The following is a 20,417-nucleotide window of genomic DNA, read 5'->3' on the forward strand; positions in this document are numbered from 1 at the left end:
AAATGAAGGTGCAGCTTATAAAGACTCAATAAAGCCTTCATAAGCACTACATAAATGTGTCACAAATCATCTATAACCGAATGCCATACTTTATAAAGGGTTCAAAATTGTGGCAGAACTGTGTGACATAATCACCAATGTCAAATGTGTCATAACCCACTATGTCGAATATGACATAAACATGAGCTTTGTAAAGGGTGACATGTTGTGCTGTAGGATGACACACACTCTAAAGAGAAGTCATGTTAGTCACATTACACCAGGCAACATAAAGCCCCCAACATAAAGACATTGAAAGTGGCTTTCTTCTGGAACCAAGTTACATGTTCCTCAGTACACAAACATGCACACAACAATATAACGAGCCATACCGTGTGGTGCTGGACCCTGTAAGGTCTTTGACACATTCACCCTCTTCCCGCTGAAAGATCAGCCAAAACATGTTGCCGCCATCGTAGTAGTTTGTAATCAAGCCCTGGTCTCCAGCATGGGGACAGAAGAGGAATACCTGGTGGCTAGGTAGTCTCAGGTTGGACTACTCCAAACCATCTTGGCTCTGACACACACACAAGCTTTGCAGATCCAACTACCCATCTAAATACCTCTCACACCCTACAGTAACCTGTGAATCATGATAACCTTCAGAAATCGGCAGAAGGTTCTAAGCTATTTATTGACACTTTGTGTCCTGTAATACTTTGTCTGAAGTGAGACCCCTTTGGTCATTCAAAACACATCCATAAAGACTCTACATCGCTTACTTTAATGTCAGACACCTTTAGTCAGTAATAACTAGGGCTGTGGCGGTCACAACATTTTGTCAGCCGGTGATTGTTAAAAAAAATTACTGTTGGTCTCACGGTAATTGACCGTTAATTAACATAAACACATTTTGCATCTCCTGGCTTACACATAGTCTACAAGACATTTTAAAAAGTCTAATAAAGCCATGTAATATAGCCTACACCTTCACAATAATCCATGATATATTTTAGACAGGTCTAAAGAAGCATGATATGCAGAAATGTAGTCAATTTCAGAAGAAAAGAATAGCATACTATGAGTTGTCTTTATGTTAGGTCCTGATGTGGCTACGCCAAATGGCTGTGGGATACACTAGTTAATTTAGCAGACAAAATTTGCTCATCATTCTGTGGCATTATTTTATATTATTTTATAGTATCAAGTATACAATTGAACAAAGATGAATAAAATATAATTATTTTCTCCAAAAGATTTGAGGCAGTGTGCACATGCGGCTATTCTGTGTTGAGCAGTTAACAAAGAAATAGGTACTCGTATTGTCACGCCTGCTCCCGCTCTTCCCCCCTGGCGCTCGAGGGCGCCAGGCTCCCTAGCATTGCGCACTCCTGCCACCATCATTACGCACACCTGCCTTCCCCCGTCACGCGCATCAGTGATTATTGGACTCACCTGGACTCTATCACCTCTGTCATTACCTTCCCTATACATGTCTGGTTCCCCGCTCTGTTCCGTGCTTCAGCATTGATTGTCGTATGTCCTTGTTTACCCGCGTTGCTCTTCAAGTCCGACTCATTAAAGAAAAAATCTTTATCCAGTTTGAGGTGAGTAATTGCTGTTCTTATGTCCAGAAGCACTTTTCGGTCACTAGAAACAATGGCGGAAACATTATGTACAAAACAAGTTAAAAACAGTACATAAAAAAACACACAAAATGGAGCCCGTAAAACGGTGGCCATCCCCTCTGGTGCCATTATGTTGCACTTAGCACTGCTATTTTAGTTATCAGTTATTCTGACTAATTTGAATCCACATGTGAAAGGTAATGCCATCACGTGAAAATCCCCATGTGAAACTTCATGTGAAATATCATCACATGTGAAGTGTTCCAAAAGCACATGGTTTCACTGACCCTGTCTGTTCTTCTGAGGTTGCCAGATAAAGTCATGCTCGGCTATTTGTTATCCCGTGAGTTTTTGTTTCAAACCCACTACAGTGTTTCAGGTGCCAAGTTTCTGGTCATGTTGCAGCAGTATGCAGGAGGGAGATTCCAAGGTGTGAGAAGTGTGCAGGAGGGCATGGGACAAAACAGTGTCAGGTATGAAGGTAAGACCCAGATGCAGACAATGTCGAATTAACAATAGTTTAATCATCCAACAGGGGCAGGCAATAGACAGGTCAAGGCAGGCAGGGGTCAGTAAATCAGAGGTGGGGCAACGGTACAGGTCGGCAGGCAGGCTCAGGGTCAGGCAGAGCGGTCAGGCAGGCTGGCTCAGGCAGAGTGGTCAGGCAGGCGGGCTCAGAGTCAGGACAGGCAAGGGTCAAAACCAGGAGGACGAGAAAAAGAGAGACTGGGAAAAGTGTGTAATTTCAGTGTAAAAAGTGGACTCTTTTGATTGTGGGGGTGACCATGTTGCTGGAGATCAAAATGTTCTTTGCGAGTAACACAAAGTGCAGAAAGTGTCATATGCGAAAGCAGGATGGTGAACAAAGGGTGAGGGATCCTGAGAGGACCCCTCACCCTAAGAGGCCTGGGATGTGCTGAGGTGACGATAAATTCACTAAAGAACAAGGCCCAAGACAAATATCTGCCCGTGTTGAATTTGAAAAAGCCCAGAGGGGCAGAAGTCAATTACTGTCTGCAGCATCCAAAAGGAGAAACCACAGAGTCTGGAAAATGAGATAATTGCACTGCTTTCAGAGATTAAGAAGATAAACAATGACCGTATAGTGACAGAAGGCAAGAAGTTCTTCAAGGACAGCCCTTGGTTGCAGACTTCAAAACCAAATGGCCAGCTCTGTTCACTGAGAAAGAAGTGTGTGTCCTATATGTGTTCAGGTTTTATGTATGTCACCAGTGTGCACACACACAAGAACAGGAAGATAATGACAAATCAAAGTGTTGACCAGTTGTTTCTCCCCTCACTGATGTTGATATAATATAGTGATCAAACAGCTAGTAATTCATTGTTCATCCTTCCTGTGTTGTATACTGTTGTGATGTTCTGATAGGGTGAGTGACAAGTGCATTTTTTATGTTTTCAGATGGATAAGGAGTTCATGCGCATGTCAACTGCACCTCTGCTATCTACATTCTTTGCCTCAGCTCAACCGGTACTCTCCAAGCATGATGGAGATCTTTCGACGCAAAGGTGGGGCGGCTGGAATAAAAATGAGACATCTCATGGTGGCCATCTCCAAGGTTTGTATTAAAATGGGTAGACCTATGCTTATAAAATATTTGTTATGCCCCGGTCATGACAATTGCATGAGCATAATTCTCTATATATATGGTAGGCAAAAGTGCCAAGAATATGTAGGTTTTCACTTAATCAAAACACTTAATCCTGATTATACTGATTTACATCAGCTTCAGCCAGAGATGAGGAAGTAATTGGTCAAATCACATGGTGAGTGTGTGTGGTTGCTTCATTTCATGTCTGATTTGGTTGAGATCATATATAGATGTTGAGTACTTGCCTTTTGGGCTCCTGAGACCTAAGTATTGTCTACCACACAATAACAATGCTCAAACTTTTGCAAAACTTGCAGTTTGTTATCAAGACTGCTGAGTTCTTTTTTCAAAATGCTGCCTAAAATGCTGAATATTATCAGAATGGGTTCCCTTTTTTCCTCAGGATGACACAATACATACATGCGTCCTTGTGCACCTACCTGAACGAAGACCATGATAAACTTGTGAAGGAATATATGGTGAGTTACATACACTAGATGTTACTTCCTCCCCTAGTCTTCCAATGAATGCTTTCAGTGCTCACTGGGATGTCCAACCTTAGATTTCAATTTGTACTATTTTTGGTAATGTATGCATCTGTATTTCTGTACATCTCCAACTGTTTGACTTAATTTGTACATTTTTTCATAAAATTGTAAATGTTTGTTTTACAATTGACAATTTCATGATCAGCAATCAGCATATTTAACTTTGTCTTGCCTCCAGTCTCTTGCCATACTTTGTCATTTAGTTTCCTCAATGGACTGAGACTAAGATTGTTGTCTCATAGGTTGAAAGTCTCCTACGTTTGTGTGTGGGTGGAGCAGACACAGAGCAGTGTAGTTGAACACATGTTAATTAAATAGAATAAATACATAATTAATGGTTATAGCCTCCTTAAAATGTAGCACTTGTTTTTACAATTTTTAAAAAACATTTTATCAACATGGCAAAAAGATTGTGCAAGCAACATTGCAGTAATTTTTCACTACTTCTGATTTATTTGTACATTATTTGCAATGCGCATATGTAGAATGTAATAATTCAATGTTAAAATGCATTTTGTTGCAGTTATTACGGGCCACGAATATTTTGTAGGTTCCAATGTCTATTTTATTGCAATTTTATAAAATGTGTTTAATTGTTGCACTTAGAATTGTTAAACTTGAAATGACAGAAGTCATGACCAAATCCTTAAACCTTTTCTTAATGAGCCTTGGTTATTTTGTTGGCAAAAATATTCTACATGCATTTGTTTAAAAAATTGTTGGATGTTAACCTTAAATGACAAGTTCACACATTTTGCAAGACTATTTGTAAACTATGTTTAGTGTATGATTTGGAAGTGAATACAGCATTCCCAAATACATAATGATAAGGTTAATATTTGACACAAACAAAATAGGTCTTGGTGAAAATTGGTTTATTTGGAGCTTTTCATTTAGTGCTGGAAGGAACTAAGTCTCTTACTGTTTTAGTCAGTAATTAAGTTAAAAATGAAAATATGCCAGCAGTAACTGGCATATTGTGGAGATGCGTGAAAAAGATGATATAGAGATAATGATGGTAAAGATCTGGTGTAATGTTAGGTTCACAGGAGGTCAGCGTTTTTCCATTTGCGTAATCCTTCTCAACTGGGCTAAACTGTTCTGACTAAAGAAGCAATAAAACTGTCCTTCTTTAGACTAGTTGAGTATCTGGAGCATCAGCATTTGTGGGTTCGATTACAGGTTCAAAATGGCCAGAAACAAAGACATTTCTTCTGACAATCGTCAGTCTATTCTATTCCAGGTGAAGAATTGCCAAGAAACTGAAGATCTCGTACAACGCTATGTACTACTCCCTTCACAGAACAGAGCAAATTGGCTCTAACCAGAATAGAAAGAGTGGGAGGCCCCGGTGCACAACTGAGCAAGAGGACAAGTACATTAGAGTGTCTAGTTTGAGAAATAGACGCCTCACAAGTCCTCAACTGGCAACTTCATTAAATAGTACCTGCAAACCACCAGTCTCAACATCAACAGTGAAGAGGCACCTCCGGGATGCTGGCCATCTAGGCAGAGTATCTCTGTCCAGTGTCTGTGTTCTTTTGCTCATCTTAATCTTTGCATGTTATTGGCCAGTCTGAGATATGGCTTTGTCTTTGCAACTGCCTAGAAGGCCAGCATCCCGGAGTTTCATCTTCATTGTTGACGTTGAGACTGGTGTTTTGCGGGTACTATGAAACAATGTTGATTTAACCAGTGTGTTCCCAGTGGGCACCTTATACACTGCATATCAACAGTGTTGTCAATACTGTTTTAGAGAACATTTTTGATCTCCCTTAATATTTTCTCTCAAATATTATAAACATGTGGGTTAAATTACATTACTTGAACTGTTATTGGAGAAGTTTGATAGTAGTTTTTACTTGATTTTCAAGCTCTTCTGACATATTTTTGTAAACCGTACTTTAGAATCTCTTAATGGATATATTGTTTTAATAAAATATGTTTATTTCATTGATTATGTTCTCTTGAACATTAGATCCAGTGGCAATGCTACCACAGTGTGTGATGTGGCAGGTGTTAACTACTACTTCAGCACAATCCCGGATCCGGGAGCACCCCATCAGTAAAAAAGCTGACTAGCATAGCCTAGCATAGCGTCACAAGTAAATACTAGCATCTAAATATCATTAAATCACAAGTCCAAGACACCAGATGAAAGATACACATCTTGTGAATCCAGCCATCATTTCTGATTTTTAAAATGTTTTACAGGGAAGACACAATATGTATTTCTATTAGCTAACCATGATAGCAAAAGACACAACTTTTTTTCCCCACCATTTTTTTCCTGCATAGGTAGCTATCACAATTTCGACCAAATAAAGATATAAATAGTCACTAACCAAGAAACAACTTCATCAGATGACAGTCTGATAACATATTTATTGTATAGCATATGTTTTGTTAGAAAAATGTGCATATTTCAGGTATAAATCATAGTTTTACATTGCAGCCACCATCACAACTCTCACCAAAGCAACTAGAATAACTACAGAGACCAACGTGAATTACCTAAATTCTCCTCATAAAACATTTATGACAAATACACAGCGTACAGCAAATGAAAGACAAAGATCTTGTGAATCCAGCCAATATTTCAGATTTTTTAAGTGTTTTACAGCGAAAACACAATATAGCATTATATTAGCTTACTACAATAGCCAACCACACAACAGCATTGATTCAAGCCAACAATAGCGATAACGAATAAACCAGCAAAAGATATTAATTTTTTCACTAACCTTCTCAAACTTCTTCAGATGACAATCCTATAACATCATATTACACAATACATATAGAGTTTGTTCGAAAATGTGCATATTTAGCGGCACAAATCGTGGTTATACAATGAGAATAGTAGCCAAAATGCAAACAAAATGTCGGGAGAAATCTTGGGAGAGGCACCTAATCTAATCAGTAACTAATCATAAACTTGACTAAAAAATACAGGTTGGACAGCAAATGAAAGATACATTAGTTCTTAATGCAACCGCTGTGTTAGATTTTTAAAATTAACGTTACTACGACATACAGCGTGCGTTAAAGTGAGACCGCACCGAAATTAATGGCGGAATAGTAGATTTACATTTTTCAACAGTTTTAATCTATGGGTAGAGATGTAGAGATTTCCCCCCCTAACTGGCAGAGCTAAACCATCACTGGGCCTGGCACAGCATGTTAAAAATGTCTTCCTTGTTCTTGGTTACCTTCTCATTTGTCACGTGATGGTGCTTTCCACTCTGTCTTAAAAAAACAATTGATGGTTTCTTGAAATGATGAGGTTGACTGAACTCCATCCAAATGTGTTCCTTGTCCCCCACCCCCTTTTCTGATAGCATGTTTCTCGAGCAGTCTTCAAACGAGGAAATGATCACGACACGGGTTAGTAGCATATGAAAATGTCAGAACATTTCCTTGTTTAGACATTCCCAGGATTTCCCCAGCTCTCTCTCTTGATAACAGTGAGTTGCAATGTTCCGCCTAAGCTGCACACGTGAGTTGTTTCTAGTTTACTGCTTTGCCATCACATGACAAAAAAGATCCTCCCCTTGGGAAAAACAGGTAAATCATCAAGGTCTTGACACTCAGTCACTTGACAACTAACTACAAAGGAGCACCAAGACTGCACCGAGCAACTCAGTGAGCAACTCAGTGTAGGGACCTTACCTTTGAACATCCCCTGACGATGGGAACGATGACTACTCTCCTCCTACTGGGCTCCCTATCCATGGCCTTACCATACACCGGGTGTGGTGAGCCGGTATCTCCGTTTAATGTCCTGAAAGATAGAGTGGACTGTATGGAAAGCAGCTGGGCAAGATTGTAACCCCGGAAGAGGACCTCAGTGCAACAAATGCAAAACTGAAGTTGCAGGTAGCAAGAGTAGACTCACTGAGGCAAGAGAATGAAGGTACATCTAATAAGGTAGCAGCTCTGGAGGCCGAGCTCAATGCTACAGAGGAAGACCTGGAGGCGCAGAAAGTTGAAGTGGGTAGACTGAGAGGCTTGGAAGAAAACCTGAACTCTAGAGCAGCAGCAGCTGGATGGACAAAGAGTGTTGGTGGCCAGGCTCAATGCCACGAAGACAGAGCTGGAAGCTGAAGTGCAGGAGCTGAAGAGAGACAAGAGGTAAGACATATTTTCAACCAGTCTTGCTCACTGGGTAGAGATGTAAATAATAACATTTGACCTCTTTTTCATCAATTCACCCCTCTCCGCTCCTCCTCCCACCACCACTATCCCCCCCATCTTCTCTCCCCTCTTCCCCAACATCTACCCCTCTTCCTCGAGCCTCAAGGCTCTGGACTCAACTTTGACTTGAGACTGATGACTTGAAGTTATCTGGACAGGCTTTGTAACAATTTGTCACTCATTCTGTGGAACAGAGTCTAAGTGGTTCACGCCTCGATCACACCGACAGAGATTTGCATTTTGGTACACCAGAAGTACACTCAATTCCAATGGAACGCTGTGTTTGCCTTGCAGATAATTTACTTGTGATGCTTGCATTTGGAATTGGTTGTAAAATGTATTATAATATAATTAAAATGTGTTGTAGGCAAAATAATGAAAAGCGCTGTCTGGTAGCCACAATAAATAGACAAAGATTTTGTGACCTTGGGTTTTCACACCCCAGATATCAGAACTGTTTTGTAATAAATTCTTCTTTCATAACCCATTAAGGTACTCACCTTAAAAGGTACCTAGATAACAGAGTATCAACATCCTGAGACGTTTGTAAATCAGATTTATTAGGGGAGTGCTCTGAAATGTCAATCTGGGTTCAGCCATAAGGTTCTAACACGTCTGAATTAGACAAGTTTAGTTTTACGAAGACTGTAGCTATTTTACCAAGATAGTGAGAACACATCATCAAATACATTAAGAAAGGTATTGTGATAATCAGACAAATTATTGTCATCACTGAACAACTATGTGACAACATTTACTTTCTTACAGTGCTGTTTTTTGTTGTTGCTTGACTGCCATTATTGCTGGCTTAACAAGCTAGACCAGGGAGATGGTAAAGACGTGTTCTGATTGGTCCGTCTGTATTTGTTCAGGCTTGTGATTGGATTAGAGATAGAAGCGTATAGTGCCAAGTCCAAATGGGTTTATGCAGATAAAATAGAAAGTCCTTTCATTTTTTTTTCACTTAATTTACTTTTAAAAAATGTTGCTTCACAGACATAAGAAGAACCATCTAATGATCTATTACATGATACATACCAAACATGGACACTATATACTATATTATACTATTATACTATTATTATACTATTATATCACATTCAATAGTCTCTGGGTACTGTAACAGAGATACATTTTGGCCCCACAGAGGTGGAAGGGATGACCAGTCTATGGGCATTGTCCTTGGTGTTTTCCTTGTGTTCCAAGATAATTTGCCATGCAGCTCCAGGTGACAGATTACACATAAATTAAGGCCGAGCGTATAATACTACCCCCCATACTCTCTCCCCTCTTATACAAAACCACACCTCTCCCCTCCACTCCTCCACCAACCACTTCTATCCCTGCACTCCTCTCCCCTCTTCTCCAACATCCACCTCTCTCCTCCCACCACATCTATCCCCCATCTCTTCTCCAACAATCACCCCTCTCCCCTACAATCCTCCCACTATCTCCCTGTCTTCTCTCCCCTCTTCTCCAACATCCACCCCTCCACTCCTCCTCCCACCTCTACTATCCCCCATATTGTAAACATTTCAAATGCATACACTGTCAGATGATTAACAATAACTTGTCATTTGTGTATTAAAACATTATTTTCTAAGTCCCTGCAGCAAACGTGGCGTTGAAAGGAGTGGCTGCTCAGTCATCTCTATATGGAATCGGTGAAGCTTCAAATGCCATTGAATGGAATAGAGAACCTGAATATAACAAACGATCCTGCAGCCACACTCAGGATGACACCAACCCCTGGTGGAGAGTGGACCTTCTGGATGTGTACAGAGTGACAGCTATCAATATCAGCACTATGCACTGCTGTGCTGAGAGGCTTAATGGTTCTGAGATTCGCATCGGAAACTCACCGAAGAACAACGGCATCAACAACCCCAGGTGACATATTGACATCAGTACATTTTCATGTCCTGTCTTGAAGGTATTTGGATACATTGGTATTCATCCATGCTTCTGCAGATATTCTGTGGCTATATATTTAACAGTCTGAAGCTATTCTCTGATACATTCTAGAGCGTACTTATTCAACGTCATTAACTTTTTTCTCTATACCTCTATCTCTCAATCACTCTCTCTCTCTTTCTCTCTCAGATGTGCTGTCATCTCCAAATACCAGCAGGAGAGACTCACACCTTCCAGTGTAATGAGATGAAGGGTCGCTACATCGTTGTGGTGATCCCTGGCAGGAAGGAGTATCTCCATCTGTGTGAGGTGGAAGTATATGTGGACGGACTCAGCGGCTTGGAAGCTAAACTGAACTCTCTAGAGCACCAACAGCTGGATGGACAACAAGGTTTGGGGGCCAGGCTCAACGCCACAAAGAAAAAGCTGAAAGCTGAAGTGCAGGAGCTGAAGAGACAGATTCGAGGTAAAACATATTTTCAACCAGTTTTGCATACTGGGTATAGATGTAAATAATAACTGAAGTCTTGATTTCTATTTCAGACATAACCATCCCTCTCACCGCTACTATCCCCCCATCTTCTCTCCCCTCTCCTCCAAAATGCACCTTTCTCCCTTTCTGCTCCTCCTCCCACCCCTACTGTCCGCCCATATTCTCACCCTGTCACTCAATCTCCCAACACTATTATCCCCCATCATATAAACATGTCATTCATTCACTGTAAAATTATTATCTCCAATTTCCTGTAGTAAATGTGGCGTTGAAAGGAGTGGCCACCCAGTCATCACTGTATGAGGATGGCCAGGCTCACACTGCCATTGATGGCAACAGAGAATCAAACTATCACAACAGATCCTGCACCCACACTGAACAGGAGACCAACCCCTGGTGGAGAGTGGACCTGCTGGATGTGTACAGAATGACAGCTGTCAACATCACCAACAGAGGAGATGTTGTTCCTGAGAGACTTGATGGTGCTGAGATCCGCATCGGTAACTCTCTGGAGAACAATGGCATCAACAACCCCAGGTGACACATAGACATCAGTACATGTTTATGTCCTGTCTTGAAGGTGTTTGGAGACATTGGTCTTCATCCATACTTCTGTAACTATCATGTGGCTAACAGTGGGGGTTGTTGACATTTAAGGGAGGACGATATACATATTTTTTATGAGCATGGCCTTATTTATATTACACCATATTGGATGACTCATTCATATTCCATTCACCCAGCTCAATGTAACATCAATAGGTTTCGGCTACTACATGATACTCAATTTTTCACTGTACCCATCATGGGGTTGCTACAACCTAGCCTATGAATGACATTTTACAAAGTAGGTGTACAGGTCGTGAGAGAAATGTATTTAATCAAGGTGACAGACAGTGACACATTCAATACCGCCTTACACACTCTTGCCTGCGTCTAGCTGATCTAGGGTGTAATCATTAGTCCAACAGTTGCAAACTAGAGTTTTTATTGGACGCATTCAAGCATGTTTATCCTCATTTTGTTACGTTTAAGATTCAAGATTTTTTTTCCAACAAAGTCTGAGGTACTGCATCTCAGTGCAAGACACGTCACTGTAGTCCCTGGTTCGAATCCAGGCTGCATCCGGCCGTGATTGGGAGTCCCATAGGGCGGTGCACAATTGGCCTTGGTTTGGCGGGGGTAGGCCATCAACGTAAATACAAATTTGTTCTGAACTGACTTGCCTAGTTAAATAAAAAAATATATAATAATAATTAAATTGTCAACATAGCTACTAGAACTAACACGTTAGTAAATCTGCTGCTTTCAGTACAAGACTCATTCACTGATGCTTTGATTGGGTAGACAACATGTCCGTTCATGCTGCAAGAGCTCTGATAGGTGGAGGACGTCCTCCGGAAGTTGTCATAATTACAATGTAATTCTATGGAAGTGATTGAGAACCATGAGCCTCCTAGGTTTTGTATTGAAGTCAATGTACCCAGAGGAGGATGGAAACTAACTGTCCTCTGGCTACACCATGGTGATGATGAGGCTACATTAGAACTTAATTGCAAAACAGTGTTTTAAACTCTGTCTGAGGAAACAAAGTCAGAGGAATGATTTAATAGCTAGTAATGTTTAGAGACACAGCTCTAGAGCCGAACTTGTAGCTATCATCATTATCATCATCTTAATTATTATCGCTCTTATTGTATGTGAACGTTCTCTGTCCAATTCTCTGTCCCTCACTTTAAAACAAAACTTTAAAGATGCCATTAAACAATGCATATAAACTTACTGACAGAAGAGGCAGGACTTGGTCCTCGGGAGAGAGTCTGACCCCTTTGTCCTACAGTAAAGGGAGAAACAAAGAACATTCAGACTTTTTATAGTTTATAGCATGGCTCAAGCGTATATCTGGGATACACACAAACAGGTCGGATAAACATTCTTTCCTCCGCAATATTCAAAAGAAAAACAATCAAGATGGATTTAGGTTCTGCCTAATAACACGTGTAAAACATGGGTGAGCTGTTGGTCTGTATGGGTTATTCTGTGTTCACCTGCCCGTAGTCAGTAATGTCCAAGCACAGCAGCACTACTAATGTGATGTACAGGTCTTTTACATGAACGGTGCTGCTTATTACCTGTGTTGTAGGTTTAGTATGAATGGGTCTGACATGGGTTAAATTCACTTGAAATATACATGGTAAAACCATGGTTCTTGGTGTGAAAGGGGTATAAGTATTTGCATGGGGTGAGGCTCCCACAACCCTCTGTGATCAATTCATTGTTGCCACACTTCTGAACTGAAATATGAACTGAAGCTTACTTACATAGGTTCTACCTACTAGCTAGCACTTTGCAGTGTCAATATTACAGACTAGTCACATAAACAACATCAAAGAGTTGACAGAGTCTGGTACTTTGGTCGGGTCAGATTTTTTATTTTCTCCCAAAAATAATTGTTTTGTTGTTTCTACTGGAACCAAATATGATGATGAATCAAGCAATACTTACCATCTATGGGAGGTATATCTATGGTATAAATTTACTTTTATGTAATTGCAGGTATTAGCTACCTACTGTAGTTAGCTAGCCATCATACAGTTAGCTGACAGTTAGTAACCGATATAAACTGGCTAGCCAAACAACCACTGTCAGCAAACTGGCTTATCCTGCTTTGGCAATGATTAACATACCTGTTGCATCTGCTACATTGTTAGCTAGATACCAAACCAAGTAAAGATAATATGACATGCAAAATACAACTAGCTAGCTACTGTTTGTGTATGCCAGCTAAATTCCAGCTGTGTCACTTAGTCCTTACCTAACATTAGCTTACCATCAATGTTGCTAAAGACAGACTGTGACCGAGAATGAGATGGTCCAACAAAAGGCGCCTCATTTGCACTGAGTTGCAACATGAAATCCACTGATCATCAAGACAAATGAAATGATACATTTTAACTACATTAATATCTTACTATGTATTTACCTTGGTTGTCCTTGGACAACCGTGACTTGACTGTCACTGCGCTTTTGTCCTCGATGTCTTCCAACAACATATGAACAAGTGAACATCTTTTTGTTGTTGTTGCTGAGTAACGTTACTACAATTTCCTGCACGTGGGTATTTCACATCAATTTCTAAAATGTCCAGCTCGATACAAATTTTAACTCTTAAAGTGTGCACCCAAATCCAATACTGTTTTTACCAGACCCATTGAACATATCTTACGCGCTAAGAGATATATTGTCAGCAGAAAAACTTAAAAGGTTATCAAATGCCTTCAGAAGAAAGGCCTGCTTAAGAAATATGTGAGGTGTCCTATCTGTGGCCAGAAGCAGAGAATGATCGTGCAAAGATGGATACATATGGTAAGTTAATGTTACAACTAGTATTGATTGGCCTAGAAAACTTCGGGAAAGTTTGTAATGAATTAGGAGCAATTCTGACACTGAAAAGCCACCAGCTTTGTTTACCTACATTCACTCTGAGGAAATGTTTGCTCACTTACAAACTGTATGTGTCATGTTCGTCGTAATGAGGAGAACAAGGCGCAGCGTGATTTGAATACATTCTTCTTTTATTAACGAAGAACTAAACCACCTAACAAAACGACCGTGACGCTACTCAAACGAGTGCTGACATGCAACTACCCATAGACAATAACCCACCAAACCAAAATGAAAAATGGCAACCTAAATAGGATCCCAAATCAGAGACAACGATAAACAGCTGTCTCTGATTGGGAACCAATTCAGGCCACCATAGACCTATAATAAACCTAGACTAACAAACACCCTTAGATATACAAAAATACCTAGACAGGACCAACAAGCATACCCTACATAAAACAGAGAAAACTAAGGTCAGGGCGTGACAGAATGTAAAAGGATGTTTTTAATAATAAGGCTATTGGGATATTTCATGTATTATTTACTGGACAGCTTAAAGGGTCTCCAATATTTTCAACATTTATCTTGCTTTGCCACCCACCCCAACCAGTGTTTCCCACAGATATTTAGGTTCATTGTCATGGTGGCAGGCCGGGAAGGGCAGCATGGCGCGACTGGGGAGTCTTGCACCACTGCTGCTGCCCTCATTTATTATTCTTGAGAGCATACACTATTCAGACAAATGAAGTAAAAGCTGTTACAAATGTGTTTTGAGTACTGTTTTTAGAGCTGCAACTAACAACTATTTTGATAATCAATCTGTCAGTGATTATTTTGACTACTCAATTTGTTAGAATTTCAAAAAGCCAGTTTTGCTGACTGAATATTTGTATTTAACTGGGCAAGTCAGTTAAGAACAAATTCTAATTTACAATGACAGCCTAGGAACAGTGGGTTAAATGCCTTGCTCAGGAGCAGAACGACTGAGTGTTACAGGCTGAGTGTTTTTCAAATATTAAAATGTTTACAGTGCATAACAGTGCAAATAGCAACAACAGACAAACTCAAACTCAGTAATTTTGTGACAACTTCCATTAAAGTGCATTTCCACATGAGACAGGAGCAGTGTCAGCTCAAGACGATTTGGGACCCTAAGTGAGATTTGATTTCGGTGCCCCTCCTATAGAAGTTGATGGTCATGCTTCCCTGCAACACTCAAGTCTTCTCATAACACTAACATCTGTCTTACCTCTCATTATTGAAGGCCTGCAGCAAAGCCCTGGGAGGTTCAAGAGGAGGGAGGGTTTCCAAATTGGGTCAAGTTCTCTACATGGATTGGTGGTAATAGATCCAAGTTATCACACAAGAGAAAGGTATAGCATTATCCATTATGATGTAGTAACATTCATTATCTGGGCTTGGGATCTGAGATATCATTTGTTGATATATTTAACTTATGGTAATCAGTCTCCTTTTTAAAGTTCTCCTCAGTAGATATACTGATATGGATAAAAAAAATAGAGGGCTTACCTATTTCATATGCTGAATTATTTAATAAATACATCTCTGTGCTCTTGGACACATCATCAGTGATGTCTCATATGATCATGTTTCGGGTCTTTCAACATTATACAACTTCACCCGTCAGACCTTAGCTTGTGTAATAAGTGACATTATGCTAGTTCCCATGGATTTCCTGATCCCTCGCCATTTCAAGGCTTGACTAACCACTGGGCAACTCCCTGTCACAAAATAACGATATGCACTTGTTCCTATCATTCAGTACAATCGTGGAAGGATGAGGTCAACGTGGAGAAGACAGGGTTGGGTGTTTGGGATGATGGAAGTCAAACACAACAGACGGCGAGCAGTTCTTAAAATGAAAACTGTTCACAGGTAACCTTAATCCCTATCATCAGATTACATGTGTGAACAGGTTCCCCCATTCTGAGTGACTGCTGGAGAGCGTATGTCAGGTCTCTGAATAGGATGGGTTACAATCCCCAGACAGTCAACCACACAAACAACTTCGTGGATCCTCACACAGGATGTCACACACAACACATTGAAAGAGCGTGGCTAAGTGGCAAACAGACAAAAAAATAACCATATCCATTTTATTGAGTGGATGAACTGTTTGGGTAAAGAAAATTACAAAAGTGTACTCTCTCAACTCTTCAAAGACATCCTATTAGTATATCAGCTGTACGAATTTCACTCTTAGCATGCAACCCCAAGAGGAAATGTTTTGTCAAGACCATTCCAAGCTGTAAGTTCAGACATTGTTTGTCATATAAGTAGGGTCAATGTTATCTTTCAAAAAGAGCCTACTGTGATGAACTATCCAAGCTATAACTGAGACCTTTCCACTGACAGATGAGTTGTTTGTTGCACAGTGCTTCAAGAAGGACATTCAGTTCCAAATATTTTGTGATTGAAATATATATATATATATATATATATAGACATCATATACAAGTCACCTTGCTGGATCTTGAAGACTTAGTGTAGCAGATAGTTATCTGTGACTCTCACTCCTCAGCCTTAATAAGTGTCACCCATTGCGCAATTGAGGAATGCATTTTTTAATAGCATGATGGGTTGGAATGCTTCAGGAGGGCGGTCACGTGTGTTTTCGAGGCAGAAGTCCTGAGTTTGAGTCTCCATTAAAGCTGAATCAGAGGAAGCAGTACTCGCTAAGCAGGCAGCGTGACGTCCCTTACAATGGTGCCACTGGACTCGGATCTACAGTTGCACTGGTTCAACCTCTGGGGTCGCTGTGGAGTGATTTAAGGGGTTGAAATGTAGCTGATGGGGATCTGTGAAAGTCATCAGCCTTAAGTGTCGCTCCTTGCGCAACTGTCGAAGGCCTTTTTCAATAGCCCAGTGGGTTGGAATGCTTCAGGAGGGCAGTTACATGTGTTTGCAAGGCAGAGATCCTGAGTTCAAGTCTCAGCATCAGGGGGAAGCGGTACTCATTAAGCAAGCAGCTGTTTTTCTTTTACATTAACTTCCTGAAATTATCCCGATAGGCTTTAGCTAAGTAGGCTAACGTTATCTTCTGACACACAGGAGACCTGGTTCCAACCCACCCAGTCAGTCACAAGAGCAAGATTAAATAGGGAGTGGAAAGGCTATCCTTAGAGGGCTATGACAGGACATTTCAACTACTGTATATTCTTATGGGGGCCAAATTGTGTTTTTCGTGACACTCCCTTCTAATGCATCCTGTAATCATCATAGAAGGGAACATCCATGCTCCAGAGAGCCTTAGCTTTTCAGGAGTGGGGTCATAATAGCTTATAGACAAAATGCTTCAAATGCTAGAGCAAAAATCTTTGTAAGAAAATAAATTCAACATGCCACATGTCTTACAGATAAAAACATGAATTTCACGTGATCTTATGTGAAGGTAATGTGATAGCATGTAACAACATGTAAAAGCAACATGTGAAAACATGATCTCATGTGAAAAAATGTAATAACATGGGGATGCAAAACATGAAATCATGTTTTCACATGTGCTCTTATGTGAGGTTTGTGATAACATGTAAAGCAACATGTGAAACACGTATGATCATGTGAAATTCATGTGGTTCTCCCGTAAGCGTGAGGATGATGTTAGGATGTCTGTAAAATGTTCTCGAGACATTTGTTCTACCAGTTGTATATTGGGACATCAGGTGTTCGTCCCAGGTGATCCTAAACCATCCCAAACCATTTTAAGTAAAACATGTAATGGTATGGGGTTTTAAAGTAAGTGGTATGCTGTTCAATTAAAATATGACCTCACCTGGGATTTGAACTCAACCTCTAGATTTCAGGTGCGCTGATCTTTCTGCTGCGCCACAAAGTCTGTAGTATTCTCAGAAGTCCTCTACACATTCAGTACCTATAATACATCTCTGCACTTAGCAAAAGAGTGCCATCTTTTCTCATAATTAATTTTATTTATTTATTTCAGCAATTTGAGGGTTTTCTTTATAGTTGTCTGATGTTGGTGGGGTACATTATTCTGTTTTAAGAATGATATTGATTCCCTACTGTATGATAAATATAAAAAGAATTCTTAAGTGTATTTCCAACTAAGCTGAGATTTACTTTTAAGTACAATGTGTAGGAATACAGGTGAAATCAGTTGTTCACACAGACATGGTGGCGTAGCAGGAAGATCAGAATGACATGAACCAGGAGGTTGTGAGTTTAAATCCCAGGTGAGTACATGTTGAATAATAATTACTGTTTAAAACCTCTTAGGGATCCCGTTAGCGGGATTGATTTGACAACATTCAGTGAAATTGCAGCGCGCCAAATACAGAAATATATTTAAAATTCTTATAAATACAAGTGTCCTACATCATTTAAAAGCTTAACTTCTTGTTAATCCAGCCGCTGTGTCAGATTTCAAAAAGGCTTTACGGCGAAAGCACACCATGAGATTATTTGAGGGCAGCGCCTCACTCAAAGGCAGTACATTTCATTTTCAAACCAAACAAAGCCATGACAAAAGTCAGTAATAGCGATATAATAAATGCCTTACCTTTGAAGATCTTCTTCTGTTGGCACTCCTATACGTCCCAGTTACATCACAAATGGTCCTTTTGTTCGATAAATTCCTTCTATATATATATAAAAAAAGTATGTTTAGCTGGCCCGCTTGATTCAGTAATCCGCCATTTTCCATCGTTGAAAAATGCAGATTTTTTTTTCTGGTCAGATTTTCCTTGGGGGTTTTGCCTGCCATATCAGTTATGTTATACTCACAGATATTATTTTAACAGTTTTGGAAACTTTAGAGTGTTTTGTAGCTTCTGGGCCTGAGTGAGAGGCAGTTTACTTTGGGCACACTTTTCATCCAAACTTCTGAATACTGCCCCCTAGCCTTAAGAGATAAATACACATACACAATATAGTCATGTGTCATATATGTACGTTGAAAACACTGTACGTTGAAAGCACTGTGTGTGTATCCTAATAACTGTGAAATTTCATAAGAAAATGTTTATCCACATGTGATAATGTGATTTCTGAAAATCTACAAGTGAAACTTCATATGAAATATCATCACATGAAGTGATCCAAAAACACATATTTTCACATGTGGAATTTTCACATGAAATCATCTGATTTTCCACATGTGAAATCATGTTGGTTTTCTTCACGAGGGATTGGCTTCAAAAACCGCCAGAAGTTTCCGTTTACCACAGTGGGCGTTTGATTCTATTTTTTCTCTTCTACCTTTCCTGGTTGGTAAAGTACCTGTCACGTTCGTCGTAACGAGGAGACCAAGGCGCAGCGTGATTGGAATACATTCTTATTTTATTAAAACGAGGAATGTCGCCGGACGCTCTGGACTGGGTACTGTTGCCGGACACTCTGGACTGGGTACTGTCGCCGGATGCTCTGTACTGCCGAGGCGTACTGTAAGCCTGGTGCGTGGTGCCGGAACTGGTGGTACCGGGCTGGGGACACGCACCTCAGTGCGAGTGCGGGGAGCAGGAACGGGACGTACTGGACTCTGGAGGCGCACTAGAGGTCTGGAGTGTAGAGCTAACACAACCCGTCCTGGCTGGATGTTTATTTTCGCCCTGCAAATGCAGGACACAGGACGCACTGGGCTGTGCAGACTCACCGGAGACATAGTACGCAGAGCCGGCGCAGAATATCCAGGTCGACGGAGTTAGGTTTGTTTACTTTTTTAGACCTCGGCTGCAGCTTGGGTCACTTAGTCTGGAATGTTAATTCTTTACTCACAGGTTTTATACCCTCGGGTCAGAAGTGGGTGTGACCGCCTTTAGGGCAATTCTCTGGGCGAACCAAGTTAAGAGGCAAGGTCTAGATTTTACTCAAATCCAATTTTAGACAACTAACTTCACATTTCATCTTTACCAAAACATTCTCTTTGATTTGGACATTTTCCACACAACGTACAATGTATAAACATCAAACATATACTAGGAAAACTCTTACCGTTACAATGTTTTCGTAATAACCTCATCTATTAACTTCTTGACGCACAGATCCCTTTAGCAGGATCATTTTCGTAAACAACCGCTGAATTGCAGAGCGCCAAATAAAAAAAAAAAACTACAAATATTTATAATCATGAAATCACAAGTGAAATATATCAAAACACAGCTTAGCTTGTTGTTAATCCACCTATCGTGTCAGATTTTGAAAATATGCTTTACAGCGAAAGCAATCCAAGCGTTTGTGAGTTTATCAATCACTAGACAAAACAGTAAGAACAGCTAGCCGCAAATTAGCTTGGTCACGAAAGTCAGAAAAGCAATAAAATGAATCGCTTACCTTTGATAATCTTCGGATGTTTGTACTCACGAGAATCCCAGTTACACAATAAATGTTATTTTTGTTTGATAAAGATTAGTTTTATAACCAAAAACCGCCATTTGGTTTGCGCGTTTAGTTCAGAAAACCACAGGCTCGTTCCGATCCTGAAAGGCCGACGGAAATTTCAAAAAGTATCCGTAATGTTCGTAGAAACATGTCAAACGTTTTTTATAATCAATCCTCAGGTTGTTTTTAACATACATAATCGATAATATTTCAACCGGACAGTAAACTATTTGATACTACAGAGAAAGAAAATGTCGAGCTACATCTCTCGCGCGCAGGAACTAATCAAAGGACACCTGACGCGTTT

General features: G+C 40.2%; 1 pseudogene; it reads left to right on the top strand.

Moving 5' to 3' along the window:
• Positions 1–7,462: 7,462 nt before the first annotated feature.
• Positions 7,463–20,417, top strand: part of LOC120030485 — a 60,034-nt pseudogene continuing 47,079 nt past the window's right edge.

Source organism: Salvelinus namaycush, chromosome 36 (genome assembly GCF_016432855.1).
Source record: "Salvelinus namaycush isolate Seneca chromosome 36, SaNama_1.0, whole genome shotgun sequence".
Taxonomy (NCBI): domain Eukaryota; kingdom Metazoa; phylum Chordata; class Actinopteri; order Salmoniformes; family Salmonidae; genus Salvelinus; species Salvelinus namaycush.